General features: G+C 42.3%; 1 long non-coding RNA gene across 1 annotated transcript; it reads right to left on the reverse strand.

Moving 5' to 3' along the window:
- Positions 1-5,441: 5,441 nt before the first annotated feature.
- On the reverse strand, positions 5,442-6,644 carry LOC101440658 (uncharacterized). Its single transcript, XR_011647443.1, has 2 exons — positions 6,199-6,644; positions 5,442-5,683 (listed from the first exon to the last, which is right to left on the reverse strand). It is a non-coding gene; the product is annotated as an uncharacterized lncRNA (long non-coding RNA).
- Positions 6,645-14,322: the final 7,678 nt, after the last annotated feature.

Here is a 14,322-nt window from a genome sequence, read left to right on the forward strand (position 1 = left end):
TCCACTTCTGTGGGTTCTTTTCACTTGAACAGTACAGGAAGAATCATCAGGTGTTGGCAAGGGCAGGAATCAGAAGGCAGAAATAAAGCAGAGAAATCACTACAGGGAGAAACTAAAATACAGAGAAAGAAGTATTGAGAACAGTTAGGGTCTCCAGTACCTGAAGGAAAAATGAGGGAATGCTGATTTTGCAAAATGGCAAAGCCCAGGTTGGAAAGTAGTGGATGCCTAGCACTGTCTCTGGAGAATGGAAGCATCCTATGTTCATGTTTATACTGGTCTTTTAGGAGAATTAGCCTCTGGGGATAGAACTCAGGTGTAGAGGTCACTGGGAAAGCTGATTGACTTGTTGCCATCGGTGTCATTTTGATGGCTCTCTGGTCTAACAGCTCCATTTATGACGCATCTCTGTCACCTGATATGTGCATTTATTGTTGAGTTAATGATGATAATAATAAGTAATGATAGCCCTTCTTCCCCATCAGTTGTTGAATAGCTGAGTCCTGGTCTAGAACCCTTCCCTAAAGAGATGAAACTCCAACACATTGTTAGCGTCATAGAAAAGGGTGATCCCCATGTTTCACAAGGTGAGGGGGAGGGCGTGCTCATGCTTGAGTGTAGGGGTCAGCACAGTATCATTTTCATGCCTCGAGTGAAATGAGGCATAGTCTGGAGCTAAAGAGGAATTAAGTGAAGGGTAATTCAGTCTCAGATTGGGCAAAGATCAGTGAGAAAATGTCATCTTATGATCTATTTACTTGAACTTCCCAAGCCCCACTAAGCAAGCAATTTGATAGCTGTTCTTCCTAGTTCTGGGAATCCTCTGGAGCCTTTGCTTCTCTGAGCAGAGGCTTTAGCTCAGTTTACCTGCTCAGAGTGCTGTGGCCCTACCTCCCTTGGTACATTGTCTGCAATAGGGGCAGCCTTTTCATAAGGGCAGACTGTTGGTTGGCTGGTTGTTTATATATGAGCTGACAAAACCCAAAATTTTGCTGGACAGTAGCTATTATATCAGGTAGCATGGAGTTGAGTGAAAGAAGTCTCCTTTTGGGCAATTTGTCTCACTAAACCCAAAGAAGGTTTTCATGTTTTTGACCAGGAGCCAGGAAGGATGGAATGACTCATTAGACACAATACAGCTCAGAAGTGGAGAAATATGAATGTTGAGGACTGACAGTAGACTTCAGCAGTGTGGGGGGATGATTGACAAGTCTTTAAGGGCCTGGAGCAGACAAAAGCCTGAGAGCACTAGGCCTGGGAGAAAAGGAGCAGTGAGGTAGGGGGTGAAGAGAGGACAGACAGACTGTTTATTTGGGTAGTTGTGTTGTTGTGATTGCATGTAAGAGAGGAAGTTGCATTTAAGCTGCTATTTACTAGAGCATACTTTGATGCTGTTAAGAGCAAGTAAGTGGGGAGGAAATTGATGGTGCATGAAAGAGAGAATGATTGCAGGAACAAAATCCCAGGCAGATGAGAGTGGGAGAAATCCACAGACTTTCAATGCTTTCATGACACTTTTGGGTACAGCTATACTGGGGACAATTAGTTTGGGTTAATGGTCATTGCTTTGTATTCACAAATTAACTTTCAGATACTTGACTGTGCTACTTCAGGCCATGTGTGTTCTCCCAGATTTGGCAAGATTAATGATGCCTGTAACTACATGTTCCCATTTTTATAATACAAACTGAAGTCTTGTTTACTATTTTACCTATGATGTTATTTGGAACTGTAGTATTTGTTATATTTCATCACAACTCTAACACTTTATGAAATACTTATGTATTCATATCCTATTTTTTTGGACATTGAGGCTATATCACTAAGGAGAAGTATCCAAGAAACAAACTATTTCAACAAATATATTCAATATTATCAAGGTGATTTGAGACTATGTAAGAAATAGTATGAGCCACACAGTGCTTTAATGTATGTGCAGACTTTCTGAATGCAGTGCTTGTGAAGAAAGTAGCTAGGTTTCCATGGTGATCTAATGGGTCTGATATTTCAAATATAATTGAGATCAAAGTTATTTCAACACACTTTCCTCTAAACCTGACAAAAGGCTCAGCCCACTGGATCTCCTGACTCTGGGCCCCCCATGTGCTGACAAAACCTGGCATCCTCGGAGGGATGTATTTTAGAGACAGACAGACCTGGCAGGAAGCCCTGGGTTTGCCAATCCTAAGCTGCCAGCTTCCTTATTGCAGATGATCCAGGATAGGAGCTCCAAAGAAACACATGGAAGGGAAATAGAGCTCTGCTGTTCAGGATCAGACACATGGTTATTATAGTCCAGGAGCAGATGTTCTGAGCTGAGGCCTTTGACCTTTTTCAGGTGTTTGAGATGTCTGTGTCATGCCAAGCATCACATTGTCTCACAACCACAAGCACATACTGTATTTGGGCTTGTCTGCATTCCTATCAGAGATAACAGTCTTCAGGTCACCCACCAGCAGACTTCTCTGCTGCAGTTGCCTAGAAGTGGTCACAGACACATGCCCTCATTGTCAAGAAGACCAGGAAAGTAGGGTATGGCCCTCTGAACCTCTAGGTAAGGGATGGAGCAGCTATTGGCCAGAAAACAAGTATCTGCAAGAGACTTTGGCAAGAGCAGTTTCAAGGGAGAGCTGGAGGTAGAAGCCACATTGCTAGGGTCAGGGAATAAAGAGGAGTTGAAATTAGATAGTGGCTATAGGCAACTCTTCAAGAGGTTTCCTTTACCTATGAAGAGGAGGAAAGACAGGGTGATAGCTGCAGGTGGTGAGAGATTAAAGAAAATATATATTTTTAAAAGATTTATGTATTTAAATAGTTATGAGAAGGAGTTGGACGTCTTTGAAAATTCAGGAAAAATGGATAATCAATGGATTGCAGAGGTTTCTGCAGCTGTGGTAAGGGATGAGGCCCAAAGGCCAGATGGGTGTTATCAGTCTTGGAGAAGAGGAATATGACTTTCCAGGAAGGAACAAGGTGGCAAATAGGGACACATTTAATTGGTTTTGCAGCCTGAAGTCTATGAAGTTCCCATCTGATGACTTTTATTTTCTCTGAGCCTTAGATGGCAAGATTATCCGTTGAAAGTGAGTTTCAAGGTGAAGAAATAGAATGTGGGGGACCAGATGTAGCTCAAGTGGTTGAGCACCCACTCCCCAAGGACATTGTCCTGGGTTCAGTCCCCATTACATTAAAAAAAAAAAAAAACAAAAAGCAAAAAACAAAAACAGTGCAAGGAGAATAGGGTAGTTTTCACATTTTGGAGGTGGTGGTGGGTAGATCCTGAGACCACTGGCTTGGAGGCAGATGGACCTAAGGATGAAAGCCCAGATTTTACCCCATCTCCATCCCTCACCCCCCAAATCCAGACCAACATTCTTCCTACCACATGGCATGGTTTGATAGGCAGCTATAAGACAGTGCCATGCCTGACATGATGTAGGTGATTAATGGATATTCACTGTATCATCGTTTGCCCTTGATCCTAAAATGGTATGTGTTAAGCAATTTTAGATATTAAAAAAAATAAAGCACTATTGCATTGCATTTGCATGTAGACAGAAGACACATGTAGAATTTCAGAAACATTAAATGTGGTGGAAGGTGGTATAGAATGGAGGAACTGGTATATGATTTTAGCCTCTCTGAAGAAAGGGAAAGAGATCACTTAGGGACACTGGACACTAAGAATATTGGAAAGTAAAGGAAGAGAATCAGGCTCCTGGCGTGGAAGGGAGCTCTGATCAAGGCGCTTCCGGTGAGAGCAGAAGGACCAGGCTGGGGTTCACTGTAGATTCTTTAACATCATGAAAGGACGTCAGTGCACAGGAAAGAACACTAGCCACTATTTGCACAGTTTAATGCTGAATCAATACTTTTGAAAACCAAAAGTACTTATTTTGGGAAACAAATATTGATACAAATTTGATATTTAAATTCTCCTAAGGGACTTACATTAGATAGTAAATTTACTATGCCTGATTTGTTTAGAAAACTTCTAACACCTCAAATGGCAGATAAACACACTCAAGATCAATAACAAATTTATTAATACCATTACATCAAATCTGTACAAAAGTGAACTTAACATTTTTCTCATTTGTCCTGAATTTCCTCCTTTCTAGGGTTTTGTCATCTTACCAGACCCAAGAAGAAGTGAGATGAGGTTGCAGTTTTTGTTGTCAAATAGCTGTCTCTGGGGCTTGGTTGTGTCTCTAAGATGAATCAAACCCCAAGAACTGATTATTAATTTCAATAACAAATATGCTTTCCTTTGTCATGTCATGACACTCTTAAATTACTGCCTTTTATTTAACTTTTTATATATCCCACCCCCCCTCACTTGTGGCTTTTGGTATGCTGTCTGCTCTCTGTGTCCATTTGTTGCATGCTGCTCTGGGTTCTCGCTTGTCACCCTGTGTCTGTTAGTTTTGTTTCGTCACCTTGCTGAGTCAGCTCTCCATGGTGCTTGCTGCCTAGCGGCTCTCTGCAGCATGTGGGTGAGCCTGCCTTCACAACGAGGCCCTGGGATGTGAACTCAGGGCCTCCCATGTGGTAGATAGCAGCCCAAGTGATTAAGCCACAGCCTCTTCCCTTTTATTTAACTTTCAATATTGAAAACGTGCCTTTCCCACAGATAGGGTGCTATTTAAGTTTTCCTTGGGAGTTGCTTTGTAAGTAATTGTCATTACAATATGTTGACTTACTTCATTGGTATTATAAACACATACATATTTCCCACTCGCATTTTATTAAAATGACTAGGAGTTATTATACTTAATAGAATGAATATCTTCAAAAGTATGGAAGGTTGAGACCAGATCCTTTCTAGGACATTGGACTCACTCAGTTATCTTTCTATGTCTCAGGGGACCATCTATTTCACGTTATTAGTGTCACCTCAGTGACCAGCTTCTGGGCTCTGCTCTCTGCTTATTACGTGAAACCATTAGGCTGCTCAGCCATTCCTACTCAGAACGCTTCTCATTTTTCTTTGCCTGCGATTCACTTAGGCTTTACTGTGCTCTATACCATTTATACACATTGAGAAAGTTATAGATACTGAACAAATTTGCTTAAAATAAGAAAAATATCCATATATATCAATGACTTCCCACTAATTAAATTTATAAAAGTAGTCTATTGTATGTAACTTTCCTTTGAATCAACAACCACATTTTCATAAATTTTATAGTGATGTTCCTCTTCTGAATAGCATTATGAATATGTAGAATTCTTTGGATTCAAACTAACCAATTAACCCATTAGTTTCTCTGCTGTTTTTTTTACAATTGGTGTCTGATGCTCAAATTGTGGATCTTTGGGAAGTAAAGGCAGGATCCTCTTAATGTAAATCATTCAGGACAGAATTCACAATAAAATTGGACAGCAGAGAAAAGCCAAACTCCAACTCACGCAAACAAATAAGCACAGGCCAAACACACTGAGGCTAATGCTTTAACTTTATTTTGGATAGATAAGTAAGAAAAAGTACAAAGCCTACAGAGTAAAATCGCTCTTTTCAAGATCTTCGGATTGGATCTTGCAGTGCTTTGCAACTCCGTTGACACGGCTCAGGAGCAGCAGAAGTTGTAACGTCTGCCATTGCGAATACAGATCCCCAGTTGACGCTCATTGAACAAGCAGCGCCCAGTTCTGCAGAAGCAGGCGGCTTTCCGATGAGGGCCTGGGAAGAGAAGGGGCATGTCAGGCACAGTGGGAAAGGAGGGAAGGGGGAGAGGCAGAGCAGACCAGGGGAGATGCTCTAAGACATGCAATGTCTACCACTAACCAACCAATATACACCATTCATAAATGGATGGAGAGAATTCATGTGTTTGTCATGAAGCAAAAATTAATCTTACTCTGAGTTGCTCATTAAGGATCATTCTTCAATCATTCTAGTCTATCATTTACAGGATTATCACACCCCCTGCAATACAGCTCCCAAATTCAGGATTACTCACCTCTCATTCCAACCCATCCCCACACAACAGATTTTGAGTCCTGCCTGCAGGTGCTAAGGAGCAACTGGAAGAGGCTGGTCAATCTCTGACCCTGAAGCTGCTGATTCTCCCATGCACACCTCCTGGAACCCAATCCTCTGGTGTTCCAAGAACCCTAGAAGAGTCTCTAGCTTGAAGGCCCTCACTTGCTAATGCTATTATGACTGGACTTTTGGTGGCACCACTGGGCTCTCACCTGAAGCCTCTTGCATGGCCCTTGCATTCCCTGCAAAATAGATGGCCGTATCTTGCTGCTGGGCCTCAGGCTGCTCCTCAGCGCTTTCTCCAAAGGGCTCAGCATGGGTCAGGAAGGCCAACAGGAGAATGGCAGAGAGGACAGTGAGGGTCCTCATGGCTGAGAGTCACCTGGGGGTCAGACCAGGACAGGAGAGCAGGAGGCTGGGTGTGGTGGAGAGGGAAGAGGTTCAGTCCTGCATTTATAGGTGTGTCAGTACCTAATTGTGTCAATACCTAAATGTGTCAATACCTAAATGTGTCAATACCTTAGGGAGGGGTGGCTGCCCAAGGTCCTCCTCTTACCTGAGTCACTTTGATGTTCCTCTGATCTGGCTTCTCCCTCTACTTACAATATGCATCTATTTGCTTGGTGTCCATGTTTGTTTTTCACAGGTGATGATTCTTGTTAGGTACTTAATAAGTCTCCCTGCTACACCTTTGCTCAAATATTTATGAGTAAAATATTTGTATGTGTGTGCCTCTAAAACCATCTAGAATAAAAGAAAACAACTACAAGTGGGCAATGATAAAAATGGCATTAGACTTCCCCCTTGCAACATGGGTTACTAGTTTCCATTTTGTACATTTTTGAGGAAAAACAACTTGAATGTGGAATTCTATTTTGAGAAAATATATGATTCATATTTATGGGAACAAATGGTCTTTTTTTTTTGGATATTCACAGACAATGGAATAGTACAGTACATGAATATTTTTGAAAAGGAAATACTCCAAATAAATTAAACAAGTAATCCATGTAATAAGATATAGAAATAGAAAAACAGAGATGAAAAAAGATTCATTAAAACTGTTTATATTTGGTTTAGATATTTTTCTATTCATGGTTGTTAAGGTTGGATATTTTAATATGTTGTTAGAAAACATTATTAAACAATTTGTGCATTGCCATTTGAAATTAGGATTCCCCAAATGTTCAACAAAATATGGAAATTAATGCAGAAGAGAAAGTGGGGATTATGGATAATGATGATTTCAATATGAAGACAATCATTTAAATATATGTTTTAATGGTATAATGTTGACCAATGGACGTCTGTATAAGTAGGATATATAATAAATAAAAGGGTGCAGTGGAAGGAAGAAAAGATAAGAAGGAAGTTAAAAGGAACTCTATTCATTCTCCTTAACTAAGAAAGAAAAAGTCAGGAATTAGAATAGAAAATGCCAACAAAATGCCAGGAAAGTCGTTCACCCCACCACCTGCTTGTGCAATTCCCTTTCTCCTCATTCAATTGAAAGTTCCATGAGGGCAGAGAGACCTGGTCTGCTGAGATTTTTGTGCTTGTCTGTGTGAGTTTGGGAAGGTACTGCTCTGCCCTCAGCTTTCTTTTTATTCTTGTCTTCATTTCATTTTGTGGTTGTAAGGATAAAATAATAAAAACCATGTAAACTGTTTAGAGATTGTCTGACAACTCAAAATATATTCCAGTTGTAGTTATTGTTTTTGTCCTCATCAGCATCACCTCCTGAAATGTAAACACTAAGGTAGTGCTTGGCACCATGGAAGAGGTACAGCCATGCCTGGAATATGCATTTGCACTGTTGGAGGGACAGCAACAATTATAGTCCAGTGCCCATAATCTCAGCTTTTCCTGTCTGGTTGTGTAATCCTTGCTTTACCTGGCAGGCTGTGGTCACCTAGTTGGTGCTGTCTCAATCCACCATGCCTTCCCCTTCCTTTTACACCATTCCTGAGCTCTGCGTACACAGCTCCTATTGCTTCATGAGCTGAGCTGAGGCTGGGTGGAAGAAGGAAGTGCATAAGGGAAGTTTATTCCAGTTATGACCATACCCCATGGTTTCCGCCATGTGTGTCTTCATCACCCAGATTCCTCTTTTATAGGAAAAATTTTACCTCAGCTTTTTTTCATCCTTCCTGGTCCTCAATTTATTTGGGTCTAAATTCCGGAAAGAAAAGTGAATGGCTAAAAATTTTAACTTCTGAATTTTTAACAGGTTGAATCCACCATTCCCACAAACCTGAATGTGCCTGTGAACCCCTGTGTTTGGGATCAGGACGCTCTCAGCTCACCTTTCAGCCTTAAACACAGCCCTGCCTCGGAACCTCCCTCTCCTCGGCTTCTTCCTGGGAGTAGTATTTCTAGGGTTCTGTAGTGGCATTTTGGAAAAGTGTTTAGAGTTTCAATGTGCTTATGATTAATAATTAAGAGTAAAATACGTTTCTTTTTGCAGCAGGGCCTCCATGGCCTACTGCCCTAAACATCAAGCCTGCAGTCATTTAAGGAAAGCCTGAGGACTCACACTTCTCATCCTCATCCTCCACTCTTGCCTCTCCTAATCCACGGCCAGCAAAGCAGCAGCACAGCTACCCCCATCTGGAAACCTACTTACAGGTGACATAAATTCCCATGACCTGTGACTTAGGAATTCAGAGAGAAAATGAACGTGGCTGTACTGAGAAGAATGGTGAAAGGGACATGGTGTGAAAGGAGAGATTAGACAGCTACAGAAGGTGCTTTCAGGGAAGTTTGAATTCCAGTCTAGCTTAGGATATAAAAGATGCTAAGCTGTGCCCCTTTTGATGCTAATGGTCAAGCTCATGGGGAAGAAGAGCTTATGGGCCTTTAGCAAACATGAACAGCAGATGTGTATGTAGAGCTGCTATTCCTAGACCAGAGGAGCATTGGAGGTTTAAGCCATCCAACCCCACAGGCTCCTTCACCCTCAGCAATGCACACATCAAACATCCTGGAGGCAGAACCTTCTCAGGAGTTTATTCCTCTCTAATCCTGCACCTCTGACCTGGTATGTACTCTTGTTCCTGTTCCCCATCAAAATACTGATGTCCAGGTGGTCCACAGTCATGAGATCCCTCATTTTCTTCCACATTCTCCTGTGGCCCTGAGGCCAGCTGAGCCACCAGGAAGAAAGTTGAGGCTCCTGCCAGGAGGAGTCCTGGACAGAGGGCAGAGTGTGGCAGCTCCTCAGCTCTGGAGGCTTCTGGCGAAGAACCAGACTATGTGTGGGGGGTTCCAGGCCCAGGTGTGCCCTTAACAAGCCATGACATCATGAGCAAGTGACCGACCCCTCTAGCCTCTGCTCTTTCCTTCAAGATGATGCCCTTGGAGCAGAGGCTCCCAGCAGCCCTTGGGGCACTAAAGGCAATGGCTCTGGGGCTGTACACCTGAGGCTCAGCAGCTGCAGTGCAGAGACTGAGGCAGGTCCAGTGGAGCTCATGGGCACTGGGGTCAGCATTTCCGGGCAGCTGTGTCTGAATGTGTGCTGGGTGGTGTGTGCACACTCATCTGTGTGTGCTTATAAGTGTGTATGGAAGGGCAGGTATTGGTAAGATGGAAACCTTTGGCTGTCATGAGTGCAAGTACATGTATCTCTGATTGAGTTTTTGTGGGTGTTACAGGAAACAAATGACATCCCAAATTAGCTAAAGACCCACATCCTGAGTGACCGACCCATGGCCAATTAAGTGTCCTCTTCCTACTCTAATAGGAACTGTGGGCCAGGTGTACTGGAGGCAGCGATTCTCCCCTGGGCTTCTCCATGCTATGACCCTCCCACTCACCCCGGCTCCCAGACCCCCAGTAGGCCCAATATGCCCCTTCTTTCCCAGACCTTTGGGAGAGACCCTCCTGCCAGTGCAGACCCTGAAGGTGCAATGGCCTGAGCCCCTGACTCAGGGAGTGTCCCCTGCAGGCTCTGCTACTCTGAGCTCTGCAGCTGAGAACCAAAGCAGTGCAGGGTTCCACCTGAAGGTGTGGAAATAGCTGGTTTACTTCGTGTCTTTCTCTCTCCAATTTGAGGTTTAGTTATGAGCTTAGTGTGTGTGTATCTTCTTAAAATTATTTTTTACATGACATGGTAAGTTTATATTCTTCCAGCCATTGATAGATGAGGTCAAGGCTGTATCATCCACGATATTGCTTGACCCCTGATCATGCTCACCTACAGCCCAGTGTTGGTCCAGGGGGGCAGTGTCCTCACTAATTCTGGGTACAGCTACAAGAAAGAGGGAGGAGGGTGAAGACTCTCTGTGGGAGCTTGAAGTCTTGTCTGTACAAAAGGTAGTAAAAAATGCCGTGTCATGTTCATTTATGATGGTAATGTTGGCATGAATTGAGGGACAGTGGTGGTGGTGATGTTGGGGACACTTGAACACAGTGATAGGTAAGACTTCCACTGCCCAGCCTCCTTCCCACACACTTACATTATCCTGAGCTGGTGTCCATCATCCACTACCATCATCGTATAATTACTATCTTTTAAGCATCTTCTCTTTCCAGCACCTGTTCCTGAGCATCCCTTATTTAATCTCACAACCACCTGTTGAAGTAGGTTCTATTACATATCTTACAAATGAAGGAAATGGAGCACAGGATGATCTAGTGTACCAGTTAGATATAACTGTTGAATTCCAAAAAGAAATATTAGATTATGCTTGTAATCTGATCTGTTCCTGGGCATGACTGAGTTATGATTAGGGTGTTGCATCCCCACCCCTTGGTGTGTGGGAACTCACAGGTAAAATGCATGGCAAAGGACAAAGTTGAGGATTTCTGATGTTAAAATTTGATGCTGAAGACCCGGGAAGTCAGCACACAGAGGAAAGCTAAGCCAGCCCCAGGAAGGAAGGAACCTTGAACCCAGAGAAAAGCAACCCCAGGAACGTAGGAATCCCAGAAGCCTGAAACCTTGCAGACATTGGCAGCCACCTTGCTCCAAATAGACTATGGTGAGGGAAGTAACTTACTCGTTAAGGCCTGGTATCTGTAAGCTCTGATCCCAAATAAATGCCTTTATCAAAACCAACCAATTTCTGGTACTTTGCATCAGCATCCCTTTGGCTGACTAATACATCAAGTATTTTGCTTGCATCTGCCCATTTAGAGGCAGCCTTGGGGTTTTGTCTGAGGCCCTGGATTCCAAAACCTGTGCTGCAGAGCCTTTGTGAGAGTGCCTCCACCCCTGGTCCTTGCACATGTCTTTCTGTGGATATAGGTTGTCATTATTTTGGAGAAATACCCAAGGTTGGAAGTTCTGGATATAAGGTAGGTATCCATTTTGATTTAATTGAATTGGTTCATGCATCCAAGAGGATTAATAAATCTGAATCTGTAGGATAGGCTGCAAATTGGAAACTTGATGAGGATGACATTGGATTCCCCAGGAGAAGCTGTCTGTGTGAAGTAGAGTTTATAAAGTCTCCTTTTAGACTGCTGAAATCCTTTAAGGTCTCTACCTCCTTTGTCCAGGGTAGATGAAATCAGCCACAGATGGAATCAACTGACCAATGATTGATCCACCTGTTACGTACTCAAAGTAACTGTCAAGTCAAGGCTTACTTGACCAAACCATTGGCCACCATAACCCAGTCAAACTGACTCATGAAGTTAAGCCTCTGCTCTTCATGTCTGATGCAATAGCTGCTCCTCTCCACCAGCAGTTGAAGACCTCCAGTTCTAAGGAGGAATACAGTAAGGATTAGAGTGGACTTAATTATATCCTATTCATGAACTATTGTGTTTAATAATTGAGAAAATGGGGCATTAGTGTGGAAAAAGTGGCCATGGTGGCTGCTGGGTGCAGGGAATCGGAGGAAGAGAGGAGATGTGGAGGCATTTTTGGGACTTGGAGTTGTCCTGGGTGGTGCTCCAGGGACAATTGCCAGACATTGTATGTCCTCCCATGGCCCACTGGATGGAACAAGGGAGAGTGTGGGCTATGGTGTGGACCACAGGCCATGGGGTGCAGTGATGCCCAGTGATGTACTCACCAGATGCAATGAATGTGTCATGATGGTGGGGGAGAGTGTTACTGTGGGGGGAGTGGTGGGGTGGGGGTGGTGGGGGTGAACTGGGACCTCATATATTTTGAATGTAATATTTTTTTAAAAAATGAATAAATTGAGTAGAATTTGGAAAGAAAAAAAAAAAAGAGCTCCAGTACTCTGCATCTCTCCTCCCCATACTCGATATTGGTACGCTTTCAAGTTTACCTCTTGTAGTAGCATCTCACTTTGGTTTTAATATTTGCTGTTCCTTAATAACAGTGTGAAATACCTTATTTTTCACTCTATCATAATAGATCAGAATATATTTCATAATAATATATCCTCTTTTGTGCATGTCTGTCCAATCTTTTGTCTTTTTTTTTCTGAATTAGAGTCTAAGACTTTTTTCTATTAATTCATAATATAATATATATTCTAGATATAAATCCTTTGTCTGATACCTATATTAAGAATATTTTTTCTCATTCCTTGGCTTTCCCTTTATTTTCAGGAGCAGAGGTTTTAAATTTTGATGAAGTTCATGATGACTTTCTTTTAATATTATTTTTTTTGTATGTTCCACCTAAGAAATATACACCTTTCCCAGGTTGTGAAGACTTTTCTCCTGTGTCATCACCTAGGCACTTTATTTGAAACCACCTCAGTATCTCAAATAAAAACCATGACAATTTTGCTGGTTAAAGTTTTACACTTAGACTATACTCCACCTCAGGTATACTTTATATGTATGGTGTGTGGTAGGAGTTGATGTTCATTATCTGTATTTTTTTTTTTAGATAGATATCCTGTTGAACCAGCAATGTTTCTTGCAAAGGTTTTCTCATCCTCACTGGGGAAGGGTGGGTAGGGAAGAATTGTTCTGCTAAACAAATTATTTGAGCTGGGGTTTCTCTGGCTGTGGTCAATCCCAATGACAGCACCTTAAGGACAGCCTTGCTGGCTTCCCTTGACCAGGTCAAGTTTCTCACATTTCAGCCACCTCCTCTTCTATCCATCTGCACTCAGAGGCCTTTGCAAATCACTGCAATGTGCTGCTCACTGGGAAGGGCACTGTTCCCAGGAAACCACTTCACCAAGGTCCTGTAGTGTCCACTATTCTTCAGTAGTTCCATAGATATGACTGATTTTATGTTATCTGAATTGTTCATTTAGATTTTTCTTGGTGCTACCTGAAGAAAAGTTCTTCCTCATCCTCACATCCTGAATTGGAAGTGGCATGCTCTCATATGTATTTTGAATGAAAACCAGGGCCATTTTGCTACTTCAGAGGCCCATCATTAACTACTGGAAGTACCATCACAAACAAGCTTAGGAGAGGACTGGGATGTAATTTACCCTTAGGAAGAATTTGAGGGTAATAAGACGACCACTAGAGGAGAGGGAATGGTTGTAATCCTGGGCCTAGACTGGTCATGACCAGAAAGCAATGTCCTAGGCTGGAAATGCTGATGGAGTTTTATCAAATGTTAGAATCAAACTGACTTGTATTTTGTCATCTATTTTGTGGTGCTCTGTAATTCCCACCTATTATATAAAACCTTCAATTTAAAAAATCTATTATGCATAACTGCTCTAAGTTACTTGTTTCCTTCAGAAGGGGAAGGGGAGAGTATAAGAGCAATGTGCTGAGTGAGTCAAAGAACGTTGGAGAAGAGCAGCTGTGGTGGTATGCAAGATGCAGAGTGACTCAGTAAAGAAGAAACTTACAGAAAGATTAAAATACAAGAAAGGTGCTCTGCAGAGGACTCCTGGGAGATAGTAGGGCAACTGGTGCTTACCTTCTGAAATTGAGGCTGTAATCATTCAATTTTGATTATTAAAAAAAGAGTGATCCCTTGTAGTAGATGTCTACAATTTTACCTGGTCCTATAGCTCTTTCTTTTGGAAAGATTCACCGAGTGTCATTCTTGGATGGGTGAGGGGTTGTTAGTCCAAGATTCTTTCCTGTAGGAGGAAGCATGTGGCACAAAATTAACAATCAGAAAACCCTCAACCTATAAGCACAGTGTTTGGTCCAGGTGTGGGCACCTGGGGCCAGTAGGACACTTATTATAAGGATGCTGAGGTGGGAATTCCTCTCCAAGAAGGGCACTGGTTTTCTCTGACACAGGGAAAATGTTTTGGAAAATGAAGTAATAACAACAGGAGGAAAATAGACCTGAAAGGACCCTAGTACACTCTTCTCGTGTTGTTAACTCATTTTTGTTCTTATTCCATTGCTTTGGGTTATTCGATAATAAAAGAGTTCTGACTAAAAACGCTATGAATTAGGAAGGCTTGCAGACACTTGGATTT

This window comes from Dasypus novemcinctus, chromosome 25 (genome assembly GCF_030445035.2).
Source record: "Dasypus novemcinctus isolate mDasNov1 chromosome 25, mDasNov1.1.hap2, whole genome shotgun sequence".
Lineage (NCBI taxonomy): Eukaryota > Metazoa > Chordata > Mammalia > Cingulata > Dasypodidae > Dasypus > Dasypus novemcinctus.